The sequence below is a fragment of the Cyprinus carpio genome, chromosome B3, assembly GCF_018340385.1.
Source record: "Cyprinus carpio isolate SPL01 chromosome B3, ASM1834038v1, whole genome shotgun sequence".
Classification (NCBI taxonomy): Eukaryota; Metazoa; Chordata; class Actinopteri; order Cypriniformes; family Cyprinidae; genus Cyprinus; species Cyprinus carpio.
In genome coordinates this window covers 41,974,701-41,992,720 of record NC_056599.1, presented here as the reverse complement: position 1 = coordinate 41,992,720, position 18,020 = coordinate 41,974,701, and the positions used below count along the sequence as shown (strand labels likewise).

Sequence of the window (18,020 nt, the reverse complement as noted above, 5' to 3'; positions counted from 1 at the left end):
ATTCCTGTGATGCAATGCTGAATTTTCAGCATCATTACTCCAGTCTAAAGTGTCACATGATCCTTCAGAAATCATTCTAATAGGCTGATTTATTATCAGAGCTGGAAAAAATTTTTTTTTCTTTTTTTTTTTTTTTTTTGGAACTGTGATACTTTTTTTCATGATTCTTTGATGAATAAAAAGTTAAAAGCAGAGCATTTATTTATAATAGAAATCTTTTCTAAGAATATACACTACCGTTCAAAAGTTTGGGGTCAGTAAATTTTTATTATTTCTTTTTTTTAAAGAAATTAAGCCTTTTATTCAGCAAGGATGTGTTAAATTGATATAAATATTAATATTGTTAGAAAAGATTTGTGTTTTGCATAAATTCTGTTTTTTTTTACTTTTTATTCATTAAAGAATCCTGAAAAAAGTATTGTAAAGCTGTTAAAAATAAATCAGCATATTAGAATGATTTCTGAAGGATCATGTGGCACTTTATACTGGAGTAATGGCTGATGGAAATTCAGCTTTGCATCACAGAAATAAATTATATTTTAAAGTATATTACCATAGAATAGAAACCATAATTTTATATTTTAATAACATTTGGCAAGATTACCGTTTTTTTTTTTTTTTTTTTTGGTATTTTTGATCAAATAAACGCACCCATTATGAGCATAAGAGACTACTTTAAAAAAACATTACAAGTCTTACTGATCCCAAACTTTTGAACGGATGTCCATGAGGCCCTCTACTTTAGCCAGCACAGTTTCCTTACTACGACCTGTATGCTTATCTGTATGTGTGAGGGGAAACAATTGCATCGTTCTTTAAATCGTTTTTGCTGCATTAACTGAATCCTCATTTGTTTTATAACCTTCTGAAAAACAAATAAATGTACACTTCGTTATGCTTTTAAAGTACATATGCTGTTAATCTCTCCTCCACTGAATAATTTCAGAGTGTGGTAGGGTAAGTATTCTATCTGCTTTTGGCCCCGGTTGGGGTGTGATTGGCAGACCAATGAGGTGAAGCGGCCATACTATTTAAAGGAACACTCCACTTTTTTTGAAAATAGGCTCATTTTCCAACTCCCCTAGAGTTAAACAGTTGAGTTTTACCGTTTCCGAATCCATTCAGCTGATTTCCGGGACTGGCGGTAGCACTTTTAGCTTAGCTTAGCATAGATCATTGAATCGGATTAGGCCGTTAGAATCTCGCTCAAAAATGACCAAAGAGTTTAGATATTTTTCCTATTTAAAACTTGACTCTTCTGTAGTCATCATCGTATTGTACTAAAACTGACGAAAAATGAAAAGTTGCGATTTTTTAGGCCGATATGGCTAGGAACTATACTCAGGCACAATATATTATGTAGCGCCTGAAAGTAGGTTTATTGGAAGTTAGCTAGCTGGGACTATTTTCAGGCACTGCGTAATATCATTGCGCCTGCTGCACTCATGGTACGGCAGCAAAGTTCCTTGGTTATTACGCCGGAATGAGAGTATAGTTCCTAGCCATATCGGTCTAGAAAATCACAACTTTTCATTTTCCGACGGTCTTAGTACACAATGTGAACACGATGTGTAGTGCACTATTAAATAGGAAAAATATAGAAACTCTTTGGTCATTATTGAGCGAGATGCTAATGGTCTTATCAGATTAAATGATCTATGCTAAACTAAGCTAAAGGTGTTACCGCCAGACCTGGAGATCAGCTGAATGGATTCAAAAACGGTGAAACTCAACTGTTTAATGCAGATGATTGGAGAATATATCTTGCTTTTTCAGCCCTTTGTTGTCCCCGTGCAAACTATTTTGAGACCTGTAGCAGGTATAAAATTTGAAATGAGCTCATTTAGTGGTTAAAAGTGTCAAATTTCTCTGTTTAAACATTTGTTATGTTCTCTGTGTTCTATTGTGAATAAAATATTGGCTCATGTGATTTGAAAGTCTTTTAGCCCACATGTGGATTATGTTTTTGTGTATTTGTGTTTTTTTTTATTTTTTGATATAGGTTTTTAATATATGTGACATATAAAATTGGCCTTTTCCTATATTATGTGTACATATATGTACACATATGTGTACATATATACGTGCATACATATACCTATATAGGTACATATATGCACGTATATATGCACCTATATGTTCACCTATAAATTAGTAAAATTAGTAAAATCCATAGCTGCTAGGCAACATAAATAAAAGCCCAAAATGTAGAAATTTACATTATTTATTTACTTAAGAACAATCAAATAGTACAAGACAGAATAAAAAAACGACAAACCATTTTGTTATACATTTCCTTCACTCAAAAAAATTACTCTTTAAACTTACTTAATTCAATTATGGACAGTGGTTCCACACAACCAAATTGTGTTTTGGTAACATTAATGGAATTTTTTTAATCTATGCAAACTCCTTGTGTTGTGACAACACAATTGAATGAGGAAGAATCTATGTGAAATAGTAATGTCCAACCAAATCAATTTATTCACTTTCCTTTAACTTAAACCGGTTAAGTTAACTGAACATGTTTTGGTTTATTACAATCTAGCCAAATTTGTTTCACTCTATCAACATGAGGTTTGTTTCAAATTACTCATTTAAATTATGGACAGTGGTTCCATCCAATTAGTTCTAGTTACTTTAACTAAATGCTTTCTATTTAAAGTTACTCCCTTCAACAAAGCATTTTTTGTGTGATTTTGATGAGTCAAAAGACAAGATGTCAAATGATCAAAGTGTATTTGTTAAATAAGCAATAAATAATTACACACAGTTAAATACAGTTGAAACCACATTACAAAATGACACAAAATAGCAGAAATATCAAACTACTCTCATTTTCTAATTGGCATTCATGGGTAACCAATCAAACTTTTTCCAGGAATAGGAACTGGCTCCAGAAATAACTTCTGCAGTATTCCAAATGTGTACATGAGTTCAGGAGGGTTCAAGCTCAAGTCAATATATCAGTCCCAGCAACATGGCTTTGCATACTGTAAACTGCTAGGTCCTGAAGAACTTTATCTTCCAACACTCCAACATCTGCTGGACTGTCTTCAATGACTGCACCTTCAAATAGATTCACACGAGTCTTCTGGATCACCTCCTGATTGCTGGCTGTGTATGTATGTTTGATGTAATTTTTTAGGATGGTGTAGTAATATTATTGTTTTTTATTTTTTTTAAAGCATTTATTGAAATTGAAATTAATAAATAAATTAAAATAAAACTCACCATATACTCCATACTGCTAGGGTCTTAATTTGGATACTTCAATTTCATTAGTCTGAAGATGCAAACAACGAAATTTAGCCTTTCATTTTTTTCTAAAATTACAAGTAAAAAATGTCAGTCATTCATCTATTTCCTTAGGGGAAATACAGGCAAGCAGTCAAGATGGGATTCTAACAAACATTACAGTGGAAAATATAGTACTGGGTCAGATCAGCACAGAAAGCCACTGTCCTGCAGAGTTTAGCAATATTCCCAATTAAAGGGATAGTTCACCCAAAAATGAAAATTCTATTATTAACTGCTCAACCTTCATGTCGTTCTAAACCCGCAAGATCTTCGGTCATCTTCAGAACACAAATTAAGATATTTTTGATGAAATCCGAGAGCTTTCTGACCCTGCATGGTGAGCAACACAACTGGAATGTTCCCAGACCCAGAAACGTAGTAAGGACATCAGTAAAACAGTCCACGTGACATCAGTGGTTCAACCGTAATTTTACAAAGCTACAAGAATACTTTTTTGTGCAAAGAAAACAAAAATAGCGACTTTATTCAACAATTCTTCTCCAAATCGCATCTTCCACCATTATCAACAGCACATAAATAATGCATGCGCGTGGTGCTGCTGACCTAGAACACGCATGCACTGAGCCTTGTTTACATGCAGAGGAAAGCAATGTTCATGCCTCTTGTTACTCTCCATAATGGCGGAAAATGTGATTTGGAGAAGAATTGTTGAATAAAGTTGCTATTTTTGTTTTCTTTGCACAAAAAATTATTCTTGTAGCTTTGTTAAAGTGTGGTTGAACCACTGATGTCACATGGACTGTTTTAATGATGTCCTTACTACGACTCTGGGTCTGGGAACATTTCAGTTGCATTGCAGCCTTTATGGAGGTTCAGAAAGCTCTCGCATTTTCATAAAAATATCATCATTTGTGTTCTGAAGATGAATGATGGTCTTACGGGTTTGAAACAACATGAGGGTGAGTAATTAATGACATGATTTTTGGGTGATCTAGCCATTTAAACACACCTGAACCAGCTAATCAAGGTTCTTGGGAATTTTCAAACATAAACAAAGTCTTACTAGAAGTTCCAGGCAGGTGTGTTAGAGCTAAATTCCACAGAACACTGGCTCTCCAAGAGCAGGTTTGGACACCCCTGCCTTGCATTGTTTTTGGGAGGCTAATGCATTCGTAATCTGTCAGTTTATAGTAATACCACATATTTTGTATTTATTGTATTAATAAACCTAAACCTAGTCTTTTTTTGTTAATTTCCATAACTCTAAAACTCAGTGGCCAGTGAGAGAATAATGTTGTAATACAAGGTTTTGTTGAGTGCAGTGGGCACCAAGAGGGTTTAATAATTCTTCTTCAGTTTGCAAACATCTTCATAAGTTTTGCAGTGCGGATCCATTTTGGCAAAGATTGTTGATTCTAATGGGCCTATGGTAATTCTGTATGTCTCAAATTCTGCACAAATCTGTAAACACATGAAGTGCAATTTGTTACAAAAAAATAAAATAAAAAAAGTTTAACAGCAAAAACCAATTCAATTATCAAAATATTAAATGATTTATTTGTGTGAGTGATGAATAGTGTCATGTTTACCATTCCAAAAGGGTGGACCTGATTACATATCTGGAGCATGTGTATTGTGGCGATATGGAAGAAATCCATACCAGCTTTTCACTTTTTCTAATGGGCGGAAATCAATGAGGAAATTGAATATAAAAGAGAGCTAGAAACGGAAGAGGAGGGGCAAGTAAAATTTTTATAATTGTGTGGGTTGTTTTAGGAATTTGAATATAGATACCTGAAGGTTGTTGCTATTCTTTGCTGGAATCTCTGTGCATGCGCTGACTGGGTGCGATCGCCAAAGTGTTGGAGAAATTGAGCTCTATTGCATGGTTCGTTCACTTGGCTGGTGCAACACAATCCAGTCTGGTTCGTTCGCCTGCCTCAGGTACTAGTGATGTTGTCCATCATTTGTTAACCTCACGCGAAGTCTCCAAACTCTTTCTCCGGCCCGGGATTTGTGGCCGCTACACAGACTGTTTCACGCAGCCACCACACACACACACACTCTCATTGCACACGCACACACCCATACACAAACACTCGTTTGGATTATTTATTTTTCTTTGTGTTTTTTCTCTCTCTCTTTTTCCCTTTCATTTTTTTTTTCCTTTTGGATGAAAATTGAACACGAAAAACTGAGTTTGGAAAAAGAAACGAACTTTAAGACATTAGTGAATCAAGGACTCTCGTGATTTTGTTGTTGCTTGTTTATGAAATCTTGAATTGAGCTTGAACAGCAATCTACTTACTGTCTGTTTACATTACTACTTTTGTCATTTGTCATGTGAGGTAACGAGAAAAAAAAATACAAACGCTGTGAAAATTTAACTTCTTAAAATATATATATATTTTTTTTTTGTTGTTGTGTAACAGTGGCTTGAGCTATTTACGGGGAAACTGAATTTCATTACATATATATATATATATATTTTTTTTTTTCTTGACAAGTTTTACTTGTCTGGCGCCCGAACAATTTAAATTAAATTTACATTTATTAAATCAAATTTTATTTGGGGCAGCCACCGTTACAGTATAATGTGAACAGCTCAGAGTAGTGTCCAGTTTAAAGTCATTGTATGACCACACCACCATGTTCATAAACAAAACTTCAAATACTTTCACTGTGCTGAGCCAGGGGTCTCCAAACTCGGTCGACATTTCATGGTTAGACATTTATTGATTATTCAGCTTTTGCAATTAGTTAAAATATACATATTCTAACAAATAAAGGTAATTATTTCCGCTTTTGAAAGTCATTATGTATTACTATTATACAATTAATTTATACAAATAGATTTATTTGGCACACAAAATGAGATAAGAGAGAAACTCCTATTCGCCATTGATTAGCTATATGAGGAAGTAGCTGAATGACAAATCATTCTGTCTATTAACATCTCTTTTTGTAAGCCATATGTATAATAAAAGTAAAGGTAAGTGATAGAACGTTTTATTTTTGGATAAACATTTTATTAATGAATACAATCTCTCTTAAAATACCTTATTGGGTTATGATAATCGAAACAGTCCTGCGCTAGATCAAACCAAACTTTCATAAAATATTTTTTTTCCCCCACTTATTAAAGTATTTTATCATTAGCTAGCTCCACACTGGAGAGCTGCTTTATAACAGAAAATCAAGTTATAATTCTAGTGACACTGACTCTGTATTTTCATGTTTAATACTGTAAAGCTGCTTAATGTAAGGCTATCTATTGCATAAAGGACTGTTATATAAATAAATGTGACTGGACTTTTCTTTACTGGAGTGGCGAACCTCAGAGTTCGTGCAAACATCCACATCGCTGTAATCAAATGTGTTCTTAAGTGCTGCTTTTACATCGCGGTCAGTTTTTGTTGTGTTTATGTAGTTTTTGAGAGGAAGGCGCGCAGTATATATTTACATATTCATCCAAACGCCGCTCAGCAGCCTCAGGTTCTCAGGTGAACTGAAGCGCGGTCTTCTTCTCTTGAACTGAATCAGGAGAGCTGTATTACAGTCTTGCGATACAGCGCCACACTGGTCAAACCGCATTATTGCAGGCTCTCACATTAGGTAGATACGAGATCAAACCACTACTCAAAAATATTTGCCGACAATTTGTTTTATCGTCGACGTTGACAATAATGTCGACTAATTGTTTCAGCCCTAGTATATATATACTAAAGTCAAAACGTTACAGAGAGTCATGCGCTTTCACATCTCCCAACCGCTCAAAATCATCTATTAACGGCGCAATAAACCGATTACACAATACTAGACTGCAAAACAAAAGCACCCCAAAACAGAAACTCTAAGAGAAATTAAAGACTTTGACTTAACACAAGGAAAACTTTAGATTTTCTTACCTGACTGGTACTTCTTGCTCTGACTGACGCTATTGCAGCTCCTCCGCCAAATGCGTTGGAAATCGTCACATCCGTTTTTTTTTTAATGACGAAATTAAACCCTTTACGTTAGTTTAACGATTGATAATTAAGTAAAATGGAAAATTAAACAGTTTAAGTTGATTAAGCACAATACAATGGTGTTTTGGCGGAAAATGAAATATATTTGTGTTGTTTTAACAAAAAATATCTGTGTAAAACGAGCAGTGCCACAAAACCATTTTTTTGAGTGTTCTTTTCCACTATCTTCATACAAGAAAGAATTGACCTTGTAAATGTTTCAGGAAAACGTGTAGACATCATAGCTTTCCATCTCCTCTCACTTAATTGCCATAGTTAAATTCCATAACATGCCAATTACATGTGATACCAATTTCACATGTTCGCACATACATAAGTTCTTGCATAATTTTTTTTGGTTAGTTCTTAGTTATTTCCTTGATAATAGAAAATATGAGCTAGGCATCATGTATGACAGTTGCCAAAGTGAGATATGAGCTACAAAATGACCAGATCCTGCCATGAGCTATATAGGAGACATATCTTGTATGTATAGGGCTTATATGTGGATATAAAGAAGCAATACAGGAGACCTATATGGCCTGTATATGCACATATATGAACCTCAATTTTGCCTGTATGTGGCATATATACGCATATATGCAGCATATATATTATCATATATGTGCATATATGCTGTATATATGCAGCATATATGTGCATATAAACTGCATATAGGTTTCATATATGTGCATATATCCTCATATAGGTTCTTTCCATGTGGGAGTTTTCATTTTATTCGAATTTAAAAACCACCCCAACATTTCCGAAATTCGGGTTGTACATTAAAAGACATACTGTAGAAGTTTCTTCAGAGTCTTTAACATGAAGTGGCAACAACTGCAGTGGTATTATTGTGGCACACTTCATGCAGTTTGCCTGTGGCATCTTTGAGAATTCAACTGAATCATATGGCAGTGACTGTAATAACTGACAGCTTACGCTGCCCACCACCACTTTTAAGAAAAAATAAATCAAAGAAAGGACGTTATATACGCTTCCATGTATATAATTTCTAAGCTCTACAATACCAAATTATATTTGTGGTAACAAAATTACATTAAGGCATTAAGCACCAGTTAAAATCAATAATGTAACCAATACCTGTCGATTTGTAAAACATCCAACCTCCTTGTAGACTTTTCAATTTTGGAAATTCATCCTCAAGCTGAGAAACAATCTAAAAACAAACCAAACAGCACCCCTAAGTCTACAACATGCTACAGTTTGATTTTTTTAATAAAAAATAACTTTTTGAAAATGCTTTTTGGTTTAAAAAAAAAAAAAAAAACTGCACATTTCAACTCACAAAACAGTTTTGTACGTTATTACCTTTGTTAAAAGTTGTCTGGAAGACTCAGAAGTCTTTTACCCAGGCCTGCATGTGCAAACTCTAGGTCAGGGTTCCTCAAATCTTACCCTGGAGGGCCAATGCACTGCAGTGTTTAGCTCCAACCCTGATCAAACTCACCTACCTGTGATTTTCTAATGATCCTGAAGACATTGATTAGCATGCTCAGGTATGTTTGATTAGGGTTACAGCTAAACTCTGCAGGAAAGTGGATCTCGTGGGCCAGATTTGAGGATCCCTGCTCTAGGTCTTCTGAGCCTTTTGGAGTGACAAGGGATGGTTTAGGCAGGACATACATCTGAAAATCTGTTATGTTCACACAGGTTGCAGGTGTTGACATGAAATGTCTTTTCCCTCTAGGCAGATCAATTTGAGACTTGAACATACCAGGAAACTGCCTATTTCAGCACACATCAAAGAAGGGAACAGTTTGAGTCTTACGAAAGACAAAAAGAAACAAAAACCTTATTATAAAATTTCTCAATGACATGTCATCTTTCAATACAGTTAGGGTAACAACATTTTAAAGTCAGGGATCTGATTACCTTCTTAAGCCCTATTCGCACGGGATTAGTATTATCTAGGGACCTTGTGTAATTTTGAAATTACCCCCCCCCCCCCCATCTGAATTCCATGTGGTGCATTCGCACGGGATAAGCGAAGCCTGTAATTTTACTCTGATTTACTGACTTATATCCTGGATACCCGGATGTCAAGGCTTTGAGAGTCCCGTTCTATGGTTCAGATGGATTAAAAATAAAATTATATAGTTTCTTGCGCTGTGTCATTTACATTTCACCAGGTTAAAATAATATCTCAAGCTTTATGCTTGATTTATTTGTAATACATTAACCTCAAAAATGTTTTCAGCTTTCTCTTTCTGCAAATTGTATGGTGTAGCGATATGACAGCACCCAAAATACTATTAAACACTCCAACGCAGCTCCATTCTTCGTGAAAGATGGATAAAAAGGTGCACAGGAAACAAAAACCTCGAAAAATGATATACGACCCGCCAAATCCAGGCCAAATCACAGAGATGTTGATTCGCACGGGACTAATATTATCACAGGACCTCGGTGTTCTGCAAGATATGGTAGGTCTTTTGCGGGGGAATTTTTACTTTGCAAATTACAGACATAGCCGATTCGCACGGGATTAAGATCACAGACCTCCGCAATTATTACAAATGACTGGAGGTCACCAGGTAATACTAATCCCGTGCGAATAGGGCTTTAGTCTGTGAATCAGATTGGAGTGGAAAAGGAGAAGGGGGACTGACTCTTGCCCATGGATACTGTTGTGCTGTTCTCTGCTCTCGATGAACTTGGAGACAGGTCCCTGGCTAAAACTTCTACGAGAGCTCTCGCAGCCAATTCCACCTCAGATGACAATGCCAATCAAAAGCTCATTTTATTATCACAATAAACTACCGTTCAAAAGTTTTGGATCAGTAAAACTTGTAATGTTTTCTAAAGAAGTCTCTTATGCTCATCAAAGCTGCAGTTATTTGATCAAAAATATAGAAAAAAAAAAAACAGTAATCTTGCCAAATGTTATGTCCATGAGGCCCTCTACTTTAGCCAGCACAGTTTCCTTACTACAACCTGTATGCTTATCTGTATGTGTGAGGCAGGCGCAATGATATTACATAGCACCTGAAAATAGGCTTATTGGAAGTTACCTAGCTGGGACTATTTTCAGGCACTGCGTAATATTATTGCGCCTGCAGCACCTATGGTACGGCAGCAAAGTTCCTTGGTTATTACGCCGGAATGAGAGTATAGGTCCTAGCCTTATTGACCTAGAAAACTTTTCATTTTCCATCGGTCTTAGTACACGATGTAACTACAGAAGAGTCAAGTTTTAAATGGGAAAAATATAGAAACTCTTTGGTCATTTTTGAGCGAGATGCTAACGGTCTAATCAGATTCAATGATCTATGCTAAGCTATGCTAAAAGTGTTACCGCCAGACCCGGAGATCGACTGAATGGATTTAAAAATGGTAAAACTCAACTGTTTAACTGTAGGGGAGTTGGAAAATGAGCCTGTTTTCAAAAAAAGTGGAGTGTTCCTTTAACCTTCTGGAGTCGACTAACGCGGATACGCGTTTTGTGGCATATTCTCCTGATAAGACCGAAAAGAACTTAAATTACATTTTCAATTTTGATCGTACAGATAAGAGCAACCCAGCAAACACAAAACATTCCCCTAACGTTAGTTTTTGGTTCCTGCTTGGTTATTTTTTTGGGAACCAAATACTAACGTTACGGAAACTTTCTTTTTGGGTTAGATTTTTTGTAACCATAAAATAACGTTCCCAAAACGTTGCAGGGTGGTTATTTTTAAAATAACCTAAAAATAACTTATAGAGAACATTCCCTAATGGTTATTTTAGGTTATATTTTTGCAACCATAAAATAACATTCCCAGAATGTTGCAGGGTGGTTATTTTTAAAATAACCTAAAAATAACTTATAGAGAACGTTCCCTAATGGTTATTTTTAGGTTATTTTTATAACCCTATAAAACTATCCAATGAAAACGTCACAGATGTTAATGTGTAATGACCTATACAGAGTCCTGAAATTTGTTTAATGCAGCATTTATTAAAATACAGAAATTAGATCAAGCAAAACGCGATTTAAATTATAATATTAAGCCAGGGTTAAGCGTAAAGTGATAACAGAAATCAAAAAATTGTGGGTTTGTTTATTCTTCATTTACTGCGCGCCTCTGATCTGCACGCGCTTCTCCAGCACGCGCTTTCACCTGTCTTCCACAGAGAGTCGCGCGCTCCCAGAATTTAAAAATGAACAGTCATTTTTCGTTTTAATGGCTGACTGACTCGCTCGTTTATCGATCTCTTTATTGAATGATTATTTAAAATTAATATATTTATGAGAGTAAATACAATTTCGGAGGGATTTAAAATGCCTAACTGAAGAGAAGATGATGTTAATCGAGAGGTTTTTGTTTACGGATCAAAAGAAGGTACCGCTGCACAAACTGTACACTTCAGTGGTAAGAAATGAATTTACTGATATCCTACTTTAAGTCAAGTAATTTTTTATTTATATATATATATATATATATATATATGAACCATACATTGTGTTGAAGTCATTTTTATTTGGTGCTGAAGAAATGTAAAATCTGGGTAACGTTACTCTGTAATCTTACATATTAATAGACAGATTCTTATTTAATTGTACATATGATGATTGATATGCTCAGATTATTACTTAAACAATAGATAAAAACAAGATTTGGTTTTTATAATACTGATTAACGTTAGGCGTCCACGCAGGATCATTTCAATGCCGTTTATACTATACTGGGTCACGAGTGTGCTGGATGAATACTGATGTGCAGCGAGGTGATCATATCGGAGTAAAGAGGTTAGGGGAACGTTATAATAGCGTTCTGGGAACATTAGAATAACGTTATGAGAACGTTAGATTAACGTTAGAATAACGTTCTGGGAACCAAAGACTAACGTTCTGGGAACGTTAAGAAAACTTTCCTGGCTAACCAAAAACAAACCATAAAAAATAACGTTATGGGAACCAAAAACTAACGTTCTGGTAACATTATGTGAACCAAAAACTAACATTCTGGGAACCAAAAATTGTTAGCTGGGAATACATCAATCGAATCTGTACTTTTATTTGTATACACACATAATAACAACAAAACTTTGTGCATTTATAAAATAAAGAAAACAAACAGAGTGAGCTGTCTGCCACCTTGGTTCTGCGTGATTAAAATGAACTGTAACTCAGCAAATACTCAACACAGAGACATTAGAGATAGATCTATAGAAAGCTTGACATGTCTACTTTTAAACTGAGCAAGTCTTATTGAAAACAAATATTCTGTGATAAAGTAATCCATATGAAAACAATGCAATGTCCAGTCTTTCACGTCTCCCTTCATTATATCTAATGTGACCATGCTCAGGTGCTGAGCGCACTATTGATGTTATAATCGTCCACGTGAAGCTCGCTGCGGGTAACCGCCCAAATGACAGCAAACAAAGCAGCGAGACTGTACTTCACGTTTTTTTAGATGTTACTGTTCGCTTTGCGCTGAGAGGAATAATACATAATTCACCTCAAGAAGACCGCTGAGAGGAATAAGATTTGGATTACCTCAGAAAGAAGAATGAAGGCTTGACTCAGAGATATCATAAACATGAGTAAGTCTTTTTTATTATTAATCTACTTGTATTAGTTTTCATATAACTTGTACACATTTTATTAGTTAGACTTCTTCCAAAATATAATTCCTGACTAAATGTATAATCAAGTTAAACATTATGAAGTTTCATTTACATCATCTCAATGTTTCACGATGCCAGGATGTTTTTTTTTTTTGTTCTAACGTATAACATAGACAGCAATAAGATATAAAAGTAACATGAAGTATGTGCCAGGTATGTGATGTTCTTTTATATATTTCAACGTGACACAATACCAGTCAAAACTTTTGAACAGTAAGATTTTTTATGTTTTTGTAAAGAATTCTCTTCTGCTGACCAAGCCTGCATTTATTTGATCCAAAATGTTTTTACTATTTTAAATAACTGATTTCTATTTGAATATATTTAAAAAAAAAATTATTTATTCCTGTGATCAACGCTTAATTTTCAGCATCATTACTCCAGTCTTACTCCAAGTGTAACAATATACACTATACCATTCAAAAGCTGGGAGTCAGTATATATATAAATTAAAACTTTTATTTAGCACACAAAGGATGATAAATACAATAATCATGTTAAAAACGATGCTGTTCTTTCAATTAATCAAAAAAATAAAAAATAATAATAAATGTTTTTTTGAGTAACAAATTTAGAATATTAGAAGGATTTCTGAAGGATCGTGTGACTGGAGTAATGATGGTAAAAATTCAGCTTTGAAAGTCAGCTTTGATTGTTCCTAATAAACTGTTTAACTGCACTCGCAAATGAATCTCAAGTTATTTTGTGGGATAATTAAATATATTCTAAATAAACTACAAACCTAAAAATATATACATTTATTTTGTCCTCACATTCTTTCTTCCCAGCTAACAAAAATGAGTTGTCAGAACGTTTTACTAACATTTCCCTTAAGTTATGAAAACGTTATTTCAGAATGTTTTGTACACGTTGAAAACAGCAAGTTTTTTTAATGTATTAAGAACATTTTTTGTGGGGTTTCTGCGAACGTTACAGGAACATTCCGTCCTACCATTTTGAAAACGTTATGAAAACTTCATTACTGAATGTTCTTTAAATGTTTAAAAATTTGCATTTTTTTATTGTATTAGGAATTTTTTCTTGGTTTATGTGAACATTATAGAAACATTTCATTCTATCATCTTGAAAACGTTATGAAAATGTTATTAGTGAATGTTCGTTAAATGTTTGAAATTTCCATTTTTTTTTATGTGTTAGGAACATTTTTTCTTGGTTTATGTGAACGTTATAGAAACATTCCTTTCTATCATCTTGAAAACGCTATGAAAATGTTATGTATTAGTGAATTTATTCGTTAAATGTTTGAAATTTCCATTTTTTTTTTTTTATGTGTTAGGAAAGTTTTTTCTTGGTTTAAATGTTTGAAATGTGAACGTTATAGAAACATTTCTTGGTTTTCTATCATCTTGAAAAACCGACTATCATCTCTTGAAAACCGAGCCGGAATCGGCCCGACACTGAAGTGTACAGCGCCCCGGGAGTGGCCCGAATTCATTTTTAATATCTTCTTTACTGTTCACTAATCTTTCATTTAAAATTGATACGCTGCCAAAATGTTTACTTACCGCTAACCCTAACTCATCTCATTATGATAAATGCATTTTAAAAGTAAAGAACTCACTGGATTAAGATGGCATGAAAACAATTTATTTACAAAACTATGCAATTACAGCAAAAAAGAAGAAAAAAAAACAAGTTATACAGAAAGTATATATAAATATAAAAAACATAACATTTAACTAAATTACCCTTACATTTATTTATAATTATGTATAAATAATTTAACACGTATAAACAATAAACACAGGTGATACTTCACAATTTACAATAAGGTTTCATTTGTAACATTAGTTACCTACCCAACATGAACTAACATGACAAATACTTAACATTAACCTTAGTTATGGACTCTTATTTTGATGGGTGTGGTGGTGTCCTGTTGATTCTGGGTTCTCCTCTCCCTGGCATTTCCATTTTCTTTTCTATTTGTGTTCAGGTAGGATAAAACTGTATTGTCAGACACTACTTTTCCATACAACCTATAGTTAATTAAAGATGTTCATGTATCATTTTGCCCCGCAGGGACTCAGTTATAATGTGTAGATTGAGGTTGGGGCATTGTGCGTTAAATTATTCTTTGTGGATTGTAGGAAAGCATGTTTCTGGATTGTGTGAATGTGGGAGTCTTGAGATGGTAGGGCATGTTTTCCTAAAATGCAGAAAGTATAGGGCAGAAAGAAATATATTATTTTTTAAACTGGCAGGACTTTGAGTTAAGGCTTTTTCTCTTTTATCTTTTTTTGGTCACAGTGATGAGCATAAACTGATCTCCAAGGCAGTTCTTCAGTTTTTGCATGATACAGGACTGTATGTAAGAATTTAGTTCAAACTTTGACCTGTGGAGGGCAGTAATACGCTCAGCAGTGTTAACACTGACGGAATTCTACAAGAAGAAGAAGAAGAAGACTATTGACGGTGTATTGCTGTAAATGGCTCTCGAGGCTAATCTACGCTATTAATAGTTTGATTAGAGTGGTGCTGGTGGCATCGGCATTGTGGCACGTTTGTGGCGGAGTTCGCTTGCAGGTATTTTTGGTGATTGTATTAAACTTTTTGATCGCTTGCAATGGGTTATTTATTGTGTGTTGCTCTCAGTAATAGCGACAAAAGCAGGTGTGTGAATGCTAGCCGGTACATTGAGCCACGGCACTTGTTGGAGTAACCATATAGCTCTGAGTTTGGTCTTCGTTCAACCCTAATCGTAAGTACGCCTCTCCCTTTCTCGCACATGGGGTTTAGTAGATTTAGTTTAACGCTTTGGTTTTCCTTTATTAAATGTAAAGGGGAAATGGAACATCACAATCTCTAATCTGATCCCTTACTGAAGACGCTACATGTGACGCCGCTGCTGGTTTGCTTATAGGCATTTTTTTTTGGTTTTGTTTATTGAGATTACGGACAACTGTACTTCATTGCTTACATCTTTTCTGCTTTGCGGGTCGTTTGGGCTGATAGCTATAACTTTGTGTTTCTGCTAGGCTATTTATCAGTTTTATTTTGATTGCTTTCAAGTATAAGTGTTTTGTTTTTCGTTTGCGCTGTATTTTTTTTCAATAGTTTGGGTTTCTTTTGCAAAGTGTTAATTTACTTTGTTGTTAATTTTCATTATTTTGTGCTATTTTTGGTTAATTTTATTTTGCAGCTTTATTATCATCCTTTTTATTTTATTTTGTGCAATGTATTGTACTAGGTCATTGTATAATCTTTATTTACCGCCTTGTTATTCTGGTGCCATTCAGGCACTGCTATCTGCTGCTGCTGCATCTTGTGCCATTAGGAGGCCTGAGTACTGGAGTCACTCCTCCAGTGTCTGTAAACTTAGTCTGATTGTTTTTCTTTATTCGTTGTAATTTTCTTTTGTAATTTTTGGTTAATGTGTGTTAATTATTTTTTTCTCGAGGAGCCAGTCAGGACTCGGTGTGGAGCAGGAGAGGCTAGCCGCTTTCCTTCTGTGGTGTGTGCTTCACAGGGTGCCATGTGTGTTAGAATAATCTCTTTACAGTGTGTGGTGTTTGATATTGTGTGAATTTAGGTGGGTTCAGATGACCTCCCGAGTTGCAGCCGGGCTGCCCTGTTCCCGCTAAGCCTGGCCCTGGAGAATTCTTTTTATAACCTTGTGGGTGTGTTACATGGGAGAGAGGATTTTATTGATGCTCTTATAATAAAGTATATATTTTTTTGTATTGATATTTGCGTCTCACTACATCTTATTTCTTGCCCTCAATTGGTAAAACCTGTGTGTCCTTATTGGGAGTATTTCCCTGGCGCTCTACAAGGGTGGTGTAGTCGGATGAAACTAATTGTGATTTAGGGTCTTTTAAACCTATGTGTGTCACGATATACTGCAAATGGATCCGAACGTCTCTGACTCTGCATCACAATGTGAGTGCCACATTTTCAGTCAGGCCACGGAGGCATAGTGCTGCGACCAGCTGACGTAGTCAGCTGTCAAATCGCTCCAATCACTACCATTCTCCTATTAGACGCGGGACATATATACGTGGCACTACTGCTCGGTAAGTATGCTCAAACTGCTCGCAACCCTCCCTCCCTCCCCATTATAGCATGAGCATATTACTGTGCACTTTCTGGTTGTCGTCTTCTTTGTTTCAGATCTCTAAGGCTTTCAAGTCCCGGTTGGCATGGACCTCAATGTTGAGAGACACTCATCCTCATAACCAAGCTACAGTATAGATGTCCCACTGCCACATCTACACAATTACCACTGTTTACCACTGTAAACACAAAGCCCGCCGCCGCGGGTCTTACCTCCCGCGACGGCGGGCTTTGTGTTTACATCAATGACACGTGGTGCCGCGATGCTGTTGTGGTCTGCAAACACTGCTCAACCCTGGTGGAGTTTGATTATTAAGTGCCGGCCGTTCTATCTACCGGGGGAATATACTGCTTGTTGCTGTATACATTCCTCCGAACAACAGCAACATGAACGATGCACTAAATGAACTGTACCAGCACATCAGTGAGCAGCAGACAGCCCACCCTGATGCTTTTCTCATCATAGCTGGGGATTTCAACCATGCAGACTTAAAGAGTGTGTTCCCAAAAATACACCAACACATTAACTTTCCAACAAGAGGTAAAAACATTTTAGACTTTGTTTACACCGCACAGAGAGGAGGTTACAAAGCCCTCCCCCTCCCCCACCTTGGTGCCTCAGACCACATCACTGTCATGCTAATGCCTGCATACAGACCGCTCGTTAAAGTCACCAAACCAGTTCACAAATAAATTCAAGTGTGGCCGGAAGGGTCGTCAGAGGCTCTTCAAGACTGTTTTGACACCACTGACTGGAATATGTTTAAGCACGCTGCCACATACAATAACACCACAGAACTCCAAGAGTACTCAGAGACTGTCACTGCCTACATCACCAAGTGTATTGATGATGTAACAGTCACAAAGACCATCACTGTCCTGGCCAACCAGAAGCCGTGGATGACAGGGGAGGTCTACAGTCTCCTGAAGACGCGGAACGCTGCCTTCAGAGCTGGAGTTCAGAGTTCAGAGTCCCCACCGCGGACCTCAGGCAGTAAGTGTCGGTAGCAACACATCCAGCACCATCACACTGAACAC

The 18,020-nt window shown here is 35.8% G+C and overlaps 1 long non-coding RNA gene across 1 annotated transcript; it reads left to right on the top strand.

Annotated features, from left to right (window-relative positions):
- Positions 1 to 14,762: 14,762 nt before the first annotated feature.
- LOC122136635 lies at positions 14,763 to 17,008 on the top strand. Its single transcript, XR_006154281.1, has 3 exons — positions 14,763 to 15,452; positions 15,522 to 15,627; positions 16,327 to 17,008. It is a non-coding gene; the product is annotated as an uncharacterized LOC122136635 (long non-coding RNA).
- Positions 17,009 to 18,020: the final 1,012 nt, after the last annotated feature.